Below are 18449 nucleotides of genomic sequence, written 5' to 3' on the forward strand. Positions count from 1 at the left end.
CTTCTCTCTCTTTCCTCTTCTTCTGGGATCCCAGTTCTAATATTCTTTCGCTTTACGATATCACTTATCTCTTGAATTCTCCCCTCAAGATCCAGTAGTTGTTTCTCTCTCTTTTCCTCAGCTTCTTTATTCCCCATCATTTTGTCTTCTATATCACTAATTCTTCTGCCTCATTTATCCTAGCAGTTAGGGCCTCCATTTTTTTTTATTTCATCTCATTAATAGCCTTTTTGGTTTTGACTTGGTTAGATTTTAGTTCCTTTATTTGTCCAGAAAGGGATTCTTTAGTGTCTTCTATGCTTTTTCCAAGCCCAGCTAGTATCTTTATAATCTTTATTCTGAACTCTAGTTCTGACATCTTACTTATGTCCATACTGATTAGGTCCCTGGCAGTCAGTACTGCCTCTTGTTCTCTTTTTTGAGGTGAGTTTTTCCATTTTGTCATTCTGTCCAGAGAAGAATAGATGAATGAGAGAACAAAATACTAAGATGGCAACAATGACTCCAGAGAAATATACACTAAACTAAAGTCAGAAGAGACCTGAAACCAAAAAAATAAATAAATAAATTTTAAATAAAAAAAAAAAACAAAAAGAAAAGAGAATATAATTAGACAGGTGAACAAATAGAGCCATACGCTGGATCATGTGTGTGTGTTGGTCTGTTTGTTTGAAAAAACTAGATCCCAAAATTGTAAAGAAAGAAAAACTTACATATGTACAAAAATAAAATTAAATACAGTGAAAGGATAGAATGTAACTGTAAAAATGAAAATTAAAACACAAGAAAAAACAAAAGAGAAAAGAAAACAAAAAAGAAAGGGATATAAACAGACAGGTGAACAGAACAGAGCAATACACTATATCCGAAGTACATTTTGGTCATTTTGTTAGAAGAAATTACATCTCAAAATTGTAAAGAAGGAAAAAGTTATGTGTATACAAAAATAAAACTAAATGCATTGAAAGAATAGAATGTAACTGTGAAGATGAAAATTAAAAAAGACTAACAAAACAAAAAAAGGAAGAAGAAAAAGAATATGATTAAACAGGTGACTAGAACAGAGCCATACACTAGATTTCGGGTGTATTTTGGTCTGTTAGAAGAAATTGCATCCCAAAATTGTAAAGAAAGAAAAACTTATATATATACAAAATTAAATACAATGAAGGGATAGAATGTAACTGTAAAAATGAAAATTAGAAAAGATTTAAAAGAAGAGTTGACAAAATAAGAAATTGGTTGAAAAAGGAAAGGGGGGCGCCTGGGTGGCTCAGATGGTTAAGCGTCTGCCTTTGGTTCAGGTCATGATCCCAGGGTCCTGGCATTGAGCCCCACATTGGGCTCCCTGCTGAGCAGGGAGGCTGCTTCTCCCTCTCCCTCTGCCTGCTGCTTCCCCTGTGCTCTCGCTCTCGCTCTCTCTCTCTCTGTCAAAAATAAATAAAATCTTTAAAAAAAAAAGAAAGAGGAAAGAGAAAAAATTTTAAAAATTAAAATTGAAAGACTAAAGAATCATGGGAAAAAAGCCATGAATTCTATGTGCTGTATTCCCCTAGTGCTGGAATTTTGCAGTTCTTATTGATCAGTAAACTTGGTCTTGGCTGGATGTTCTTGCTGATCTTTTTTTTTTTCTTCTTTAGATTAAATTTATTTGTGGGTTTTTATTATTAACATATAATATATTAGTTGTTTCAGGGGTATAAGTCTGTGATTCATCAGTCTTACACAATACACAGCACTCACCACAACACATACCCTCCCCAGTGTCCATCACCCAGCCTGATCTTCTGGGGGAGGGGCCTGTTGCATTGATTCTCAAGTGTCTTTGGCCCAGGCAGAATTGCACCGCCCTTGCCAGGGAGCCAGGCTAAGTAATCTGCTCTGGTTTGCTCTATCTGGCTTTTGTTCCCTGAAGGCTTTCCGCACAGTTTTAGAGGATGAGAATGAAAATGGCCTCCCAATGTCTGGCCCTAGAGCCAAAAGCTTGGGACCCCACTCCTCAGTGCACCCTCAGAGAAAAACAGGCAATCACTCCTATCTCCCTGGTTTCCAACTGCACTCTCTGCTCACCCAGCCCATGACTAAGCGTTTCTATCTCAGGCCCATGACCCCATTTGAGTCTCCAAACCCTGCAGACTCCTGCGGCTCGCTCCTGTGCTGCTCCTCCCAGGGGCGGAAAGGGGTCTTGCTGGTTCTGCCGCTTGCTGGGCCACTGCTCGGGGAGTGGTCACCCGACTATGCTAGGTTCAGGATTTATGGCATCCCTGAGCTGAGAGCCCACTCCTGGACTCGGATTGCAGCTGGCTTCCGCTTAGCCACCTCAGCGCCTTTCAGTCCTGACGTCCCTCACCAGAGCAGACTTCTAAAAGTTCTGATTTTGCCCTCTGCTGCTGTATTACTTTCTAGTAGCCAGCTTTAGGAGGCTCCGTCCCCATGGAGTCTATCTTCCCATATATCACCTCGGATTCACTTCTCCGTACCTCCTACCTTGCAGAAAGTGGTCGCTTTTCTATTTGTAGAGTTGCAGCTATTCTTTTCTTAGATCTTCATTTGAGTTTGCAGGTGTTCAGAATGATTTGGTAGCTATCTAGCTAAATTCCTGGGTCTAGACAAAACTAAGGTCTCCTACTCCTCTGCCAGCTTGGACTCTTCCCCACCAAAGATTAATTGACCATATAATTGTGGCTTTATTTCTGGGTTTTTCATTCTGTTACATTGATCTATATGTCTATTTCTGTGCCAGTTTTGATTACTATAGCTTTGTAATATACTATTTTTATTACTGTAGTTTTGTACTATAACTTGAAGTCTGGAATTGTGATGTCTCTAGCTTTGCTTTTCTTTTTCAGGGTTGCTTTGGCTATTCAGGGTCTTTCATGGTGCCATACAAATTTTAGGATTGTTTGTTCTAGTTCTATGACAAATGCTTTTGGTATATTAATAGGGATTGCAATAAATGTGTAGATTGCTTTGGGTAGTATAGACATTTTAACAGTATTTTTTCTCCCAATCCATGAGCATGGAATGTCTTTCCACTTCTTTTTGTCATCTTCAATTATTTTCATCAGTGTTTTATAGTTTTCAGAGTACAAGTCTTTCACCTCTTCATTTAGGTTTATTTGTAGGTATCTTATTTACACCATTTTTTTTAACAACTGCAAAATTAGCCTACGGTGATAAACTATAACCAATTACATATTTAGGTTGCTTCCTGCCTTTTGCTATTACAAGCAGGGCTGCAAAGAAGAGCCTGGTACATATATATGTGTTTGAATATACGTAAGCACATTTGGAAAGTTAAATTACTAGGGTGCCTGGGTGGCTCAGTCATTAAGTGTCTGACCAGCTCAGGTCATGATCTTGGGGTCCTGGGAGGGAGCCCTGTGTTGGGCTCCCCACTAAGCAGAGAGTCTGCTAGTCCCTCTCCCTCTGCCCCTCCCCCCACCCATGTGTGTGGGCATGTGTGCTCTCTCTCTTTCTCAAATAAATAAAATCTTTATTAAAAAAAAGGAAGTTAAATTACTGAATGTGGAATTGCTGGGTCAATGGGTAAATCCATGTATAATTTTACTAAGTTGTTTTCATGGAGGCTGACAGTTTTACTAATTGACAATTTCTTTTTTTTTTAAGACTTTATTTATTTATTTGACAGAGAGAGACACACAGCGAGAGAGGGAACACAAGCCGGGGGAGTGGGAGAGGGAGAAGCAGGCTTCCCACTGAGCAGGGAGCCCGATGCGGGGCTCGATCCCAAGACCCTGGGATCATGACCTGAGCCGAAGGCAGACGCTTAACGACTGAGCCAAAGTGTGAGAGTGCTTGCTAATGGGTAATATCAACTACTGGATAATATCAACTTTATGATATATAGATTCCTATATGAATTTGGACTGCTCTTCAGCTTTCTTGTATCTACTAGGGTAGGCTAGGTTATACCATAGTAACAAATAACCTCAAAATCTTAGTGGTTTAGAACAAGAAATTTTCCTTTTGTTACATGGCCATCAAGGGTTGCTGAAGGCTCTCTGCCATGACTTTCACTCAAAAATTTAGGCTAACAGGGTTGCTGTCATCTTGAACATTTCTAGTTGTCCTGGCTAAAGGAAAGAGGGCCCTGGAGAGTCTCACACCATCAGTACAGTCATAGATGTGCCCAAAAGATAGAAAGCTGAAGATATTTGGCAAACAGCAGCTCTGACTAAATACCATATCTCTGTTCTGTCCTGTTAATCTGTCACTTCATGTGGTAGAAACACAAGTTTTTCTTTTTTGGAGTATGTCTGGCTGTTCTCTCATTTTCAGTTTTCCTACTAAACTAGAATTAGCTTCTCTAACCACCCTCTGCCCTCCAGAAAAAGCCAAATTCTGTCAATATTTTTTATTTTGTCTGCATTAAATTGATAGATTTAAAGAAAATTGGGCGCCTGAGTGGCTCAGTTGGTTAAACGACTGCCTTTGGCTCAGGTCATGATCCCAGAGTCCTGGGATCGAGTCCCACATCGGGCTCCCCCTTCTCTGTGGGGAGCCTGCTTCTCCCTCCGCCTCTGCCTGCCACTCCCCCTGCTTGTGCGCTCTCTCTCTCTCTCTCTCTCTCTCTCTCTCTCTCTCTGTGTTAAATAAATAAATAAAATCTTTAAAAAAATAAAATAAGATAAAGAAAATTGACATCTTACTCTATTGAGTTTCCACAACCAAGAAGCAAATATATATTTTCAATTATTTACACCTTCTTTTGTATCTCTCATATTAATAGAAATAATTATTAGTAAGTATTCTTTTTTATTTTATTATCACCTGCAAATAATAATTTTAATTCCTTCTTTATAAGTAGGCTGGTTTTCTTGAAGGAAAAGAAAAGATATAACCATTTCTCAAATAACATATCCATTACAAAATCAAAAATTTTTTCAAAAAAGTTCATACAGAAGATTTTTCTTTTCAAGATCCATCTTTGTATTAACTCTAGTAAATAAGTAGATTACCATTACCATTACCCCAACAATAATATATTTTCTCTGGCAACTGGAAACACCAAATTTTTAAGAATTATATTTGTTTTGTGTTTTGCAGATGTCTATTATGCCCACCTATACAGGAACCCAGGAGATGATGAGCCATTAATGTAGAATAAGATCTGACTCTAAAGAAAGAGGCTCACTGGCCCTTTCATCATACTTGAGAGATGTTGAAAATTAAATATCCCCAGGTAATTAGAGTGTGGTTTTGAGTGACATAGGCATTGCTTTCCTATTGCATTTTGAATTATTTTGTTGTGAGAAAAAAACATGTTGTTTTCTTGGGGAAGAAAAAATCCGCTTATTTCTAAAAGTAAGCAGGTATTGTATTACACCTAGGGTTTGTTTTATGTTGGGAATGAGAACTTCTCATTGCATCTAATTTCTTTTCACTGCCTTTGTAATTAGGATGTGAAGTTCAACCTGAGAGTATTTTCCTTCCTTATAACTTGTTTCTCATTTTATACTCCTATCTCAGCATTACTCTGCTCTTTTTCCTACAATCCATACTCTTAAGAGTTCCATCCTTAGTTAATCACAAGACTGTGAATTAAATAGAAGTTGGTCATTAAGTGCTGAGAAGCAGATTATTTGTGAAATTATAATGCATGTATGGTTGTGCTTGCGATAGAGGTCAGAGAGGAATACATCAAATTTGAATACCTCACCGTCATCAAAGTGAAGTCTCATAAAAATCTTATGGATTTTTAAAATGGAATGGGGTGCCTGGGTGTCTCAGTTGGTTAAGTGTCTGCCTTTGGCTCAGGTCATGATCTCGGAGTCCCGTGGTGGGCTCCCTACTCAGCGGGGAGTCTGCTTCTCCCTCTCTCTCTCTCTCTCCCTCTGCCCCTGCCCCCACTTGCGCACAGGTGCTCTCACTCTCTCTCAAATAAATAATCATTTTTTAAAAATCTGATGGAATGATTTAAACTGAAAATAGAGACTTTATCATTACACAAAAATGGAGAAAATGTCTTCATGGAGCCAACACAGAATAAGTACTGGGAATATGGCAGAGTAAAAAGAGACCCACCAAAATAACAAACATCTGAAATATAAAATGTTTAAGAAGACAGATTTCAGTTGTGGTAAGCAAAGATAGCACCACAGCCTTGATTTTAGAACTTGGGCAATACCTACAAAGAGAAAAACTGTGTACAAACCCAGAGGAAACAATGGTAATAGAAAAATAGGAAAAAAAAAAAACACTAAAATGCAGAAGGAATGGAATTGTCAATCATAGGGCTGAAAAGGATAAAAGACACAGATTTATTAAAAAGAACTAGTTAGAATTAAAAAAAAAAAACGCCTGGAAGCACAGTGATAAAAGTATAAAGCAATTTACATTACTTAAGGGAAAAAATGTCACTAGAATAGTGGTGTGGTCAATAAAATTGAGGCTAAATAGAAAGATCCAGATTAAAATACAGATGGAATAGACAAATAGGTTGTAATAAATCCTATATACCTAGTTTTTTGTTCCTGCAACTCTCTGAATAATAGCAGGAGATGGGGGGTATTGCAAATAGGAAGAAACTGCAGTAAAGGAAAAATTGAAGTTATTATGGAGAAAAACAGACCTTTGTCTACAGATTGAGAGTTTGGCATGTACTTATTATTTGACACTTAAGAACAGTGTACTCACATACCTACTTACCAGTTACTTAACACTGAAAAGAACTGTCCTCTGGAGAATAAAAGATAAGAATGACCTTAGACTTTGTACTCAAATAACATTAAGATGCATTTAGAGAAATATTTACAGAATATCAGCCGATTATCTTGCCTAGTTTCTGCCTTTTGAAGATAAAGGATTTTTGAGCCCTGATATCTTAGAATTTCTAATAGCCAAGTACCAGAGAAGATTATAAAAGACTGGGAATGCAGAGGAAACTTCTGAAAGTGGTGGAGACTGAGCACTTTGAAGGAAGTGAGGTGGTGGTACCATCCAGGAGGGGCAGCTTAGGTACTCAGGTACAAAGCATCTCAGTGCAGGATCTCCACCTGAGGTTTTGCATTCTGGGGTCTGGGCCTCTATACATATGGAAATGTAACCTTACCTGTACTCAAGGATAAGCAGAGCCTAGGAAAATCTTGCTGACCAAAGTGCAGAAGACTGCTAATTTACATATTTATCATGAGAAATAGAATTTTCAGGTGAACTTGAATGTTAGGAATGAGTAAAATTTTTGTAGTCTTTAAGTCACATGGGGAAAACAATTAAAACAACTGTATAACTTTGGTGAATTAGAATAGATTTAGAATAAAAGAATGTAACTGGTTTTAAGAAGTGTTTTTCTGCTAAACTTGAAGTATTCTTCCCTGGTATCGAGATACTTTCTGGAGGACCTAAATGATGGACATTCACTGATGAGCTCTGGATATGGCAGGAAATGTATGCTTAATTCTACACATATAATCTGTGCTTCTATACAGATGGACTTCCACTGACACTTTCTCCCTTTAAATCCTTTACTACCATTGGCTTTACCAGCTTTTATGTATAGACAAATGTTGGTCAAATACATCACTGATTTTTTTACTTTAAAAAAATTCAAAAGATGCAAAAGGATTCTATATGTAATGAAAAGACTGGCTTCCCCAGATTCTTCATCCTCTCACCAAAAACAGCTCATATTATCAATTTCTTAGACATCCTTCCAAAGATAGGCATATTCAAGCAAATTCCTATATTGTTTAGTAGTGAAATACACCAAATCCAACTTGTAATGGATGTGTTGTGGTTTTGTTGGCCTCTGACATGGTAGAGCTGTGGACTGAGCTGCAGAGGCTCCACATCTGCCCCTGACGATTAATAAAGACATGGAACCTGCCATCTAATTTTCTCAGGCTCAGGTTATTGCAGTAGGGCCAGGTCCTGGTTGCCTAGTGTGGCTCATCAGCTGAATTCAGTCACAGGTCTGAGAGAATGATCTCTTCTGCAATTGTTTCCTATGCTCTAGCTAAATAAGACAGGGATGTTTCTTGGTTTTCTTGTATTGATAATTCGTTCCTGAGACCACCTTTCGTTATGTTAGAAAACAAGAAGATTGCATCTTCTAAAGCACAGACTGGTCACTGTCCCATTTGGGCAGGGTCTTGAGAGCCAACTTGTGAGTTTGCTATTTTGTTGTCAGAAAGATGAGCTAGAGATCAGCTAGTCAAAAACAAAGTTATGTTTGGTGATACTTATTTTTAATAATTATTTTAGGTAATATATAAGTAAAAAACCCAATTGAAAGTCACTATGTTCATTTGCCTTAGTGTATATTTTGCAACTAGTTGTTCTTGGAGTGCTCACTGCTCAGAGCAGTGAGTGCTTCATTAAGATTTATTTTTATGCAGGCAGTTGGTCACACCTACCCTAAAAAAATGTTTCCATGTTAGGCTTCAAAATAAATATACAAAAAGCAGTAGCTTTTCTCTCTGCCAGGAATAACTAGCTTAGAAAATATAATGGAAGGAGAGATCCCATTCATAATAACAGCAAAAATACATAATAACTGGGAATAAACTAAAGGAAAGTATAAAGCTTGTATGAATAAAGCTATACAAATCTGAGAGGCATAAAATAAAACTAGAATAAATGAAAAGCTCCCTAAAGTAAGCTATAAATATAATTTCAGTCAACTTCCCAACAGGATATATATTTTTTTATTTAAATTCAGTTTAGTTAACATATAGTATATTATTAGTTTCGGAGGTAGAATTTAGTGATTCATCAGTTGCATATAATACCCAGTGCTGATTTGCCCTCCCTAATGCCCATCACCCAGTTCCATATTCCCCTACCCCTCTCCCCTCCAGCAACTCTTGTTTTGTTTCATATAGTTAAGAGTCTCTTATGGTTCATCTCCCAACAGGATATTTTTTAAATTGCTTATCTGAAAAAAGATGGCATAAAAAATAGCCTTGAAAATATTTTTAAAAAGTAATAATGGAAATATTGCCCTGTCATGTATGAATTGTTGGTATGCTAAAGGTATATTAAAACAAAACATTGAGAGCTGATGCAGGCCATCATCATAGACAGAAAAAACACATTGAAATGTGTTTTTGAGAGTTTTCTTTTGCACATGTACCTATATCATTATTCATTTATTTATACCATTATTTAATCCTTTGTTTAATAAATATATCCTGGGCACATCCTAGATGCTGGGGATACCATAATGTTCAAAACACCAGATTCTGTTACCTGGGAGTTTCCAGTATAGTTGTGATGAAAAACATTAATAAGGGGTGCCTGGGTGGCTCAGTCGTTAAGCATCTGCCTTTGGCTCAGGTCATGATTCCAGGGTCCTGGCATCAAGCCCCGCATCGGGCTCCCTGCTCCGCGGGGAGCCTGCTTCTCCCTCTCCCACCACCCGTGCTTGTGTTCCCTCTCTTGCTGTGTCTCTCTCTGTCAAAATTAATAAATAAAAAAAAAAGCATTAATAAAATCGTGATTAACTGTTTAATTACAACCTTTGGTAATAAAGGTTTTGATTTGATAAATCATATTGTCTTCTTAATAGAACTAATTAAGGGTAAAACTTTTTAAAACAAGTTGGACATTAGAAAGTCTCCAAATTTGTTAACATGCCCCAGTTCCAACTGTGTTTCCCAAGTTTGCTTTTGGAAACCCAAAGTGTATCCCTCTCTATACACATAATTTTAAAATGGTAGTTGAGTTCCTGGACCTAATATAGAGCAGGCCCAAGAGCCTACTTTTATTCCATAGCTAGACCTTTAAAAAGGGCCATGCAGAAGATAGAAGTGGAAATGGAAGAAAATAATTTTCTCCTCTTTTCTGGGAAAGTTCCAAACCTAGGCAGAATTCTGAGGTGAACAACATTGTCATGTCAGATCTCTTTGAACACGTTTTTCTTATTCCTTTCTTTACCACAGACCTGGCACACAGTTCCTTGTTGAATTAGGCTAAAGTTTGGTGTGGTTTTTTTTTTCTTTTTTTAATTTAAATTCCAGTTAGTTAACATATAGTGCAGTACTGGTTTCAAGAGAAGAATTTAGTGACTCATCACATACATCTAACACCCAGTGCTCATCCCAACCAATGCCCTCCTTAATGCCCATCATGCGTTTAGCCCATCCCCCCACCAACCTCCCCTCCAGCAACCCTCAGTCTGTTTTCTGTATTTAAGTCTCTTGGGGTGCCTGGGTGGTTCAGTTGGCTGAGTGTCCGACACTTGATCTCAGGTCCTGGTCTCAGGGTCATGAGATTGAGCCCAGTGTCAGGCTCCATGCTGCGTGGGGAGTCTGCTGAAGATTCTCTCTCTCCCTCTCCCTCTGCCCGGCTGCCCCTCCTTTCTTTAATATAAATAAATCATTTTTTAAAAAGTCTTGTGGTTTGCCTCCCTGTTTTTATCTTGTTTCCTTCCCTTCCTCATGTTCATCTGTTTTCTTAAATTCCACATATGAGTGAAATCATATATTTGTCTTTCTCTGACTGATTTCACTTAGTATAATACACTCAATTCCACCCACGTCATTGGAAATGCCAAGATTTCATTCTTTTTGATTGCTGAGTAATATTCCACTGTGTGTATATACCACTCTTTTCTATCCATTCATCAGCCGTTGGACATTTGGGCTCTTTCCATAATTTGGTTATTGTTGATAATGCTGTTATAAACATTGGGGTGCATGTACCTCTTCAATCTGTATTTTTGTATCCTTTGGGTTAATACCTAGTAGTGCAATTGCTGGGTCATAGGGTAGTTCTATTTTTAACTTTTTGAGGAAGCTCCATACGGTTTTCCAGAGTGGCTGCCCCAGTTTGCATTCCCACCAACAATGTAAGAGGGTTTCCCTTTCTCTGCAAACTCACCAACATCTGTTGTTTCCTGTGTTGTTTATTTTAGCCGTTCTGACAAGTGTAAGGTGGTTTCTCATCATGGTTTTGATTTGTGTTTCCCTGATGATGGGTGATGTTGAGCATCTTTTCATGTGTCTCTTAGCCATCTGGATGTCTTCTTTGGAAAAGTATTCAAAAAAAATTGTCTATTCATGTCTTCTGCCCATTTCTTAACTGGATTATTTGTTTTTTGAGTGTTCAGTTTGATGAGTTCCTTATAGGTTTTGGATACTAACCCTTTATCAGATATGTCATTTGCAGATATCTTCTCCCATTCTGTAGCCTGCCTTTTAGTTCTGTTGATTGTTTCCTTCACTATGCAGAAGATTTTTATCTTGATGAAGTCTCAATAGTTCATGTTTGCATTTGTTTCCCTTGCCTTGGGAGATGTGTCTAGTAGAAGTTGCTGGGACCAAGGTCAAAGAGGTTGCTCCCTGTTTTCTCCTCTAGGATTTTTATGGTTTCCTGTCTTACATTCAGATTCCATTTTGAACTTATTTTTTTGTCTGGTGTAAGAAAGTGGTCCAGTTTCATTCTTCATGTCACTGCCGAGTTTTCCCAACACCATTTGTTGAAGAGACTGTCTTTTTTCCATTAGCTATGTTTTCCTGCTTTGTCAAAGATTAGTTGACCATATAATTGGGTCCATTTCTGGGTTCTCCATTCTGTTCCATTGATCTGTGTGTCAGTTTTTGTGCCAGTACCAAACCATCTTGATGACTACAGCTTTGTAATACAGCTTGAAATCGGGAATCGTGATGCCTCCAGCTTTGATTTTCTTTTTCAGGATTGCTTTGGCTATTCAGTCTTTTGTGGTTCCAAACAAATTTTAGGATTGTTTGTTCTAGCTCTGTGAAAAATGCTGGTGGTATTTTGATAGGCATTGCATTGAATGTGTAGATTGCTTTGGGTAGTATAGACATTTTAACAATATTTGTCCTTCCAATCCATGAGCATGGCATGTTTTTCCATTTCTTTTTCTCCTCTTTGATTTCTTTCATAAGTGTTCTATAGTTTTCAGAGTACAGATCTTTTATCTCTTTGGTTGGGTTTATTCCTAAGTATCTTATGGGTTTTGGAGCAATTGTAAATGGGATTAATTCCTTGATTTCTTTTTCTGCTACTTCATGCTTGGTGTATAGACATGCAACAGATGTCTGTATGTTGATTTTATATCCTGTGCCTTTGCTGAATTCATGTATCAGTTCTAGCAAATTTTTGGTGGAGTCTTTGGGGTTTTCTTTTTTTTTTTTTAAGATTTTATTTATTTGAGAGAGCATGAGCTGGGGGAGAGGCAGATGGAGAGGGAGTGGCAGACTCCCCGCTGAGCAAGGAGCCCAACATGGGGCTTGATCCCAGGACCCTGGTTCGTGACCTGAGCCAAAGACAGATATTTAACCGACTGAGCAACCCAGGCACCCCTTACGGGTTTTCTACATAGAGTATCATGTCATCTGCAAATAGTGAAAGTTTGACTTCTTCCTTGCCAATTTGGATGCCTTTTCTTTCTTTCTGTTGTCTGATTGCTGAGGCTAAGACTTTCGTTTACTGTGTTAAATAATAATGGTGAGAGTGTCTTGTTCCTGACCGTAGAGGACAAGCTCTCAGTTTTTCTCAGTTGAGGATGGTATTAGCTGTGGGTCTTTCATATATGGCCTTTATGATGTTAAGTATGTTCCATCTATCCCTACTTTCCTGAGGGTTTTTATCAAGAATGGATGCTATATTTGTCAAATGCTTTTTCTGCATCTATTGAGAAAATCATATGGTTCTTATCCTTTCTTTTATTAATGTGGTGTATCACATTGATTGATTTGTGAATATTGAACCACTCCTGCAGTCCAGGGATAAATCCTACTGGATCATGGTGAGTAATTCTTTTAATGTACTGTTGGATTCGATTTGCTAGTATCTTATTGAGAATTTTTGCATCCATGTTCATCAGGGATATTGGCCTGTAATTCTCCTTTTTGATGGTGTCTTTGGTTTTGGAATCAAGGTAATGCTGGTCTCATAGAATGAGTTTGGAAGTTTTCCTTCCATTTCTATTTTTTGGAATAATTTGAGAAGGATAGGTATTAACTCTTCTTTAAATGGCTGGTAGAATTCTCCTGGGAAGCCACCGACCCTGGACTTTTGTTTGTTGGGAGATTTTTGATTACTCAACTCAGTTTCTTTGCTGATTACAGGTCTGTTCAAATTTTCTATTTCTTCCTGTTTGTTTTCATAGTTTGTATGTTTCTAGGAATTTGTCCATTTCTTCCAGATTGCCCAATTTGTTGGCATATAATTGCTCATAATATTCTCTTATGATTATTTGTATTTCTGTGGTATTGGTTGTGATCTCTCCTTTCATTCGTGATTTTATTTATTTGGGACCTTTTTCTTTCCTTTTTGATAAGTCTGGCTGGGGGGTTATCAATTTTATTAATTCTTTTTTAAAATTATTTTTCCTTTTTTTTATTGTTAGTCACCATACAGTACATCATTAGTTTTTGATGTAGTGTTCCATGATTCATTGTTTGCATATAATTCTTTCAAAGAACCAACTCCTAGTTTTACTGATCTGTTTTACTGGTTTTTTGTTTGTTTGTTTCTATATCGTTTATTTCTGCTCTAATATTTATTATTTCCCTTCGTCTGCTGGCCATATGTTTTATTTGCTGTTCCTTTTCTAGCTACTTTAGGTATAAGGTTAGGTTGTGTATTTGACACTTTTCTTGCTTCTTGATGAAGGCCTGTATTGCTATATACTTTCCTCTTATGACCGCCTTTGCTGCATCCCAAAGGTCTTGGTCTTGGACTGTTGTGTTTTCATTTTCATTTGCTTCCATGTATTTTTTTATTTATTTTTTTAATTTTCTGGTTAACCCATTCATTCTTTAGTAGGATGTTCTTTAACATCTATATGTTTGTGGTCTTTCTAAATTTTTTCTTGTGGTTGACTTCAGGTTCGATAGTGTGTGGTTTTAAAATATGCTTGGTATGATCTCGATCTTTCTGTTCTGTTGAGGGCTGATTTATGACCCAGTATGTGATCTATTCTGGAGAATGTTCCATGTGCTCTTGAAAAGAATGTGCATTCTGCTGCTTTAGATGAAGTGTTCTGAATATATCTGTTAAATCTGTCTGGTCCAGTGTGTCATTCAAAGCCATTGTTTCTTGTTGATTTTCTGCTTAGATGATCTGTCCATTGCTGTAAGCGGAGTGTTAAAGTCCCCTACTATTATTGTATTATCAATGAGTTTATGTTTGTTACCAACTGATGTAAATATTTATGCCCCCAACATAGGAGCACCCAAATATATATATTTGTTAGATCAACCCCTTGATTATGATATAGTGCCCTTCTTCATCTCTTGTTACAGTCTTTGTTTTAAAATCTAGTTTGTCTGATATAAGTATGGTACTCTGGCTTTCTTTTGTCATCCATTAGCATGATAGATGGTTTTCCACCCCCTCACTTTCAATGTGCAGATTTCTTTGGGTCTAAATTGAGTCTCTTGTAAACAGCATATTGATGGGTCTTGTTTTTAATCCATTCTGATACACTGTGTCTTTTGATTGGAGCACTGACTCCATTTACATTCAGAGTGGTTATTGAAAGATAGGATTTTAGTGCCATTGTGTTACTGTAAAGTTGATGTTTCTGGTGATGTTCTCTGTACCTTTCTAGTCTTTGTTGCTTTTGGTCTTTTTTTCCCCCCACTCAAAGATTCCCCCTTACTATTTCTTGCAGGGCTGGTTTAGTGGTCACGAACTCCTTTAGTTTCTGTTTGTCTTGGAAACTCTTTATCTCTCATTGTATTCTGAATGATAGCCTTGCTGGATAAAGTATTCTTGACTGCTTATTTTTCCCATTTAGCACGTTGAATATATCATGTTACCCCTTTCTGGCCTGCCAAGTTTTTGTGGACATGTCTGCTGCTAACCTTATGTGTCTACCCTCATAGGGTAAGGATATTTGCTCTAGCTGCTTTCAGAATTCTCTTTAACTTTGTATTTTGCAAGTTTCGCTATGATATGCCTTGGTGTTGACCTGTTTTTGTTGATTTTGAGAGGAGTTCTCTATGCCTCTTGGACTTGAATGCCTGTGTCCTTTCCCAGATTAAGGAAGTACTCAGCTAATATTTTTTCAAATAAACCTGCCCCTCTTTCCCCTCTCTTCTTCTGGGACTCCTTTGATACAGATATTATTGCACTTTGCAAAATCACTGAGTTAACTAAGTCTACATTTGTGATCTAATAATTTTCTTTCCCTCTTCTTTTCAACTTTGTTATTTTCCATAATTTTATCTTCTATATCACCTGTCAATCCTCTGCTTCTTCCATCCTCATTGTGATAATTCAGTTGGTTTTGCATATCAGTTATAACATTTTTCATTTCGGCCTGACTACTTTTTAGGTCTTTTATCTCTGCAGCCGGGGTTTCTCTGGTGTCTTCCTTCTTCTTCAAGCCTAGCTAGTATTCTTATGACTATTCTAAATTCTTGTTCAGATATATTGTTTATATCTGTTTTGAGTAAATCCCTGGCTGTGATTTCTTCCTGATCTTTCTTTTGGGGGAGAATTCCCTAGGCTCGTCATATGTCTAGGTTTCTGTCTTTTGTGTATTATGAAAGCTTGATATGTTTCCTGCTCCTGAGAATAATACCATATTAAGAAGAGGTCATACACTGTTCAGGGCCTGGCACTTCAGAAAGTGTTTCCAGTGCACTCTGCTGTTCTGTTTTGGCTGCTCTTTCCCAAGGAGTTCCTCCTTGCTTGCCAGGGGGTGGGGTGATGGGGTGGGGGTGTTTGGACCTTTAACTAGATGTACTTTGATTTGTTTATTAATATAAGCCTGAAGAAGGAAAAAAGCCCTAACCAGAGAAAAGGAAAAGGAACAAAAAAGCAAACAAACAAACAAAAAACTATAAGCCTGATTCCAAAGAATAATAAAGAAGGAAAAAAGAAAAGAAATAGAAAAAAAAGCATGATCCAAGAAAAGGAAACAAACAATCCAACAAACGAACAAAAACCTATAAGCCTGATGCAAAACAAAAAACGAAGAAAAGAAGAAAAAAAAATAAAAATATAAAAAATAAAATTAAAAAAAAAAAAAAAGAAAGCCTGGTCCTATTTCCACCAGAACTGAGGCTAACGCTTTTTGAGCACTCTATGATGGGTAGAATTGCTACATGCAAGGGGCCTGTGTTGGTCTGAGGGAGAGGTCTGCTCTGCTGGCTCACAATCAGACCTGCCCTTGTAAAGATGCCCCTGTGGGGCGCAGGGGGACAGGGTTTGGTGTAATCAACTCCAGCCTCCATTGGAGGTGCTGTGTTTCTCTCTTAAAGTCTTAACTGTGCTGGGATGTGGGGAGTGGTGGAAGACAACATCATCACCCCAGCCCTTTCCTCCTGGGGAATGAAGGGGAATTTGCTGCCCCCCACTGTTCAGGAGGCCCTCACAGAAAAGCAGTCTCCTCTCCTGTGTCCCAGGCTTTTGTCAGATCCCTGCCCTTAATCTGTCTGTGCCCGGCCACCAGCATGCCTAGCACCACAGTTCTGTTTTATCTCTGGTGACTGGCTGGGATTCAAAACTCCAAATCTGGGGCACCTGGGTGGCTCAATTGTTTAAGCATGTGACTCTTAATCTTGGCTCAGATCTTGATTTCAGGGTCATGAGTTCAAGCCCCACCTTGGGCTCCACACTGGGTGTGGAGCCTACATTAAAAAGAAGAAGAAGAAGAAAGAAAAACTCCAAATCCTAAAGGACCCAGCAAAGCATGGACCTGATCCCTTCCTCCTGAGGAGGGCCTCACTGTGCACGGGGCACTGTTCTGTCCCAGAAAAGCAGTGGCAGGGCTGCACTTGGTGGCTAGAGTCTATTGTGACATGCAGCGGAAAAACTGCAACCAGGTTATCTGCCCTCTGCCTGCACCTCTGTCTTGTGCTGTTGAATGGTCACTCATTGGCTCCCGGCAGTCCTTTTGTCCTTGGAGAGGCAAAGTACCCTCTTCCAAATGTACTCCAGGAAGGGGAGTAATCTCTCCCAGTGTGACCCAGGGGATCCCCTCACCACAGTGTATTGTGCGAACCCTATGCACTGCTCTCTCCCCTGCTCTCTCTTTCTCCCCAACTTTGCTCTGTGAAAAGGGCTCCCTCCCCTTCACAGCACTGCGGCTTTTCTCTCCCCCAGTTCACACCTCTGAACCTCACATCTGCCATGCTCTTTCCCTCCAATCATGCAGATTGTTTTCTTAATCCTCAGATCGATTTCCTAGTTCAAAATGATTTGATTTTGATCTACCTATGTTTGAGGGACCAGGCAAGCTCAGGGTCCCCCTACTGTGACTCCACCATCTTAACTCCTGTGTTTGACATAATGTGACCAACAACCTCTACTAGTAAATGCTACTAACCAGGGAAGGAGATGAAGCTTGCCTGGTCAGGCCTCTTGCTTGTTGTATTCTATGTGGACTCTGTCCTAGAGTAAATACATCAACTTAAAAGATGTAGAGGATTACAATGAAAAAAATAGTAGTATACAGGCTGCAAACATATGCAAGCAGCATTGTGAAAATAATGTATCAAGAGCAGAAGTCATGTATTTAGAGATCCAAAGACTGCTCTAGAGAAATTGTACCCAGTATTAACAAAGTAAAGCATAGAGTTCTAAGAAAGAGGGAAATAACTCCAAAGATAAAAAAACAGAGGATGAGTTGATGAGAATTCTCAGGATGTACTTGAGGGGAAAAGATACTTCTGAAATAGGGAATGAAATAAAAGCAGCAAAATAAATGAACAAAAATGTTTAAGCAGTCCCAGGTGTTGATCGTGTTATGTGTGCATTAGTCATACTGTTTCCCACCAACAGATGTATAGGACCATAGATGCACAGGGTTGTTTTTTTTTTTTTTTTTTCATGATTCTATGGAAATAAAAGTTGAAAATAATCAAAGAACAGCAGTGAAAGAAAGAATTCTCTGCATATCCACTTCCTTTGTAGTCTCCCTGGCTTAATGAAGGAACCCACCTGGGCTAGGTTCTGAGCTAGGACTTCTGTTCTCCTAGCCCCTGGAGACTTGCCCATGTCAGCAGGTGCCTCACCATAAAAGGGGCTTCACTGTTCACTACTGAGCACCTCAGAGTTCTTATTTTCTCTTAGAATTTGATCAGGACAAAACATGGTGAGTGAATCAAGCTTTATGTTTCTTCTGCTGAAGACTTAAAAAATAATAGGTAGGAAGAAAGTGCTCAACTGAAGACTTTAAAAATGGAAAGGAACACCTATATAAAGGACATGATAAAAATTTCTTCCATGAAATCAATTAAACAACTTAAAAGGATAACCAGGAATTCTGTATAGAAAGAAATATCAAGGGATTAACCATAAAAGTGATATATTTAAAGATGAAGTTAATCTTTAAGAGACTATAATTATAGATAATATAATTAGAGCAAACTGGGAATATAATGTGAAGTATTTTCTATAACTATTTGTTACGAGTCTTTTAGGGGCACCTGGGTAGCTCAGTCAGTTGAGCATCTGCCTCTTGGTTTCAGCTCAAGTCGTGATCTCAGGGTCGTGAGATC

At 38.3% G+C, this 18449-nt stretch overlaps 1 protein-coding gene across 2 annotated transcripts in view; it reads left to right on the top strand.

Annotated features, from left to right (window-relative positions):
* RNF24 (ring finger protein 24) overlaps positions 1–18449 on the top strand; it is a 76924-nt gene that overhangs the window by 28172 nt on the left and 30303 nt on the right. Inside the window, exon 2 of one of the 2 annotated variants that reach the window (XM_028118633.2) lies at positions 5071–5206. The exons of the other annotated variant lie outside the window; for it this stretch is intronic. The gene's annotated coding sequence lies outside the window, so the exon portion shown is untranslated. The remainder of the gene's footprint in view (positions 1–5070; positions 5207–18449) is intronic. 2 annotated transcript variants of the gene reach the window in all.

This window comes from Eumetopias jubatus, unplaced genomic scaffold (assembly GCF_037043125.1).
Source record: "Eumetopias jubatus isolate StellerSeaLion01/CBP00866 unplaced genomic scaffold, mEumJub1_p1.0 scaffold_9, whole genome shotgun sequence".
NCBI classification, from domain to species: domain Eukaryota; kingdom Metazoa; phylum Chordata; class Mammalia; order Carnivora; family Otariidae; genus Eumetopias; species Eumetopias jubatus.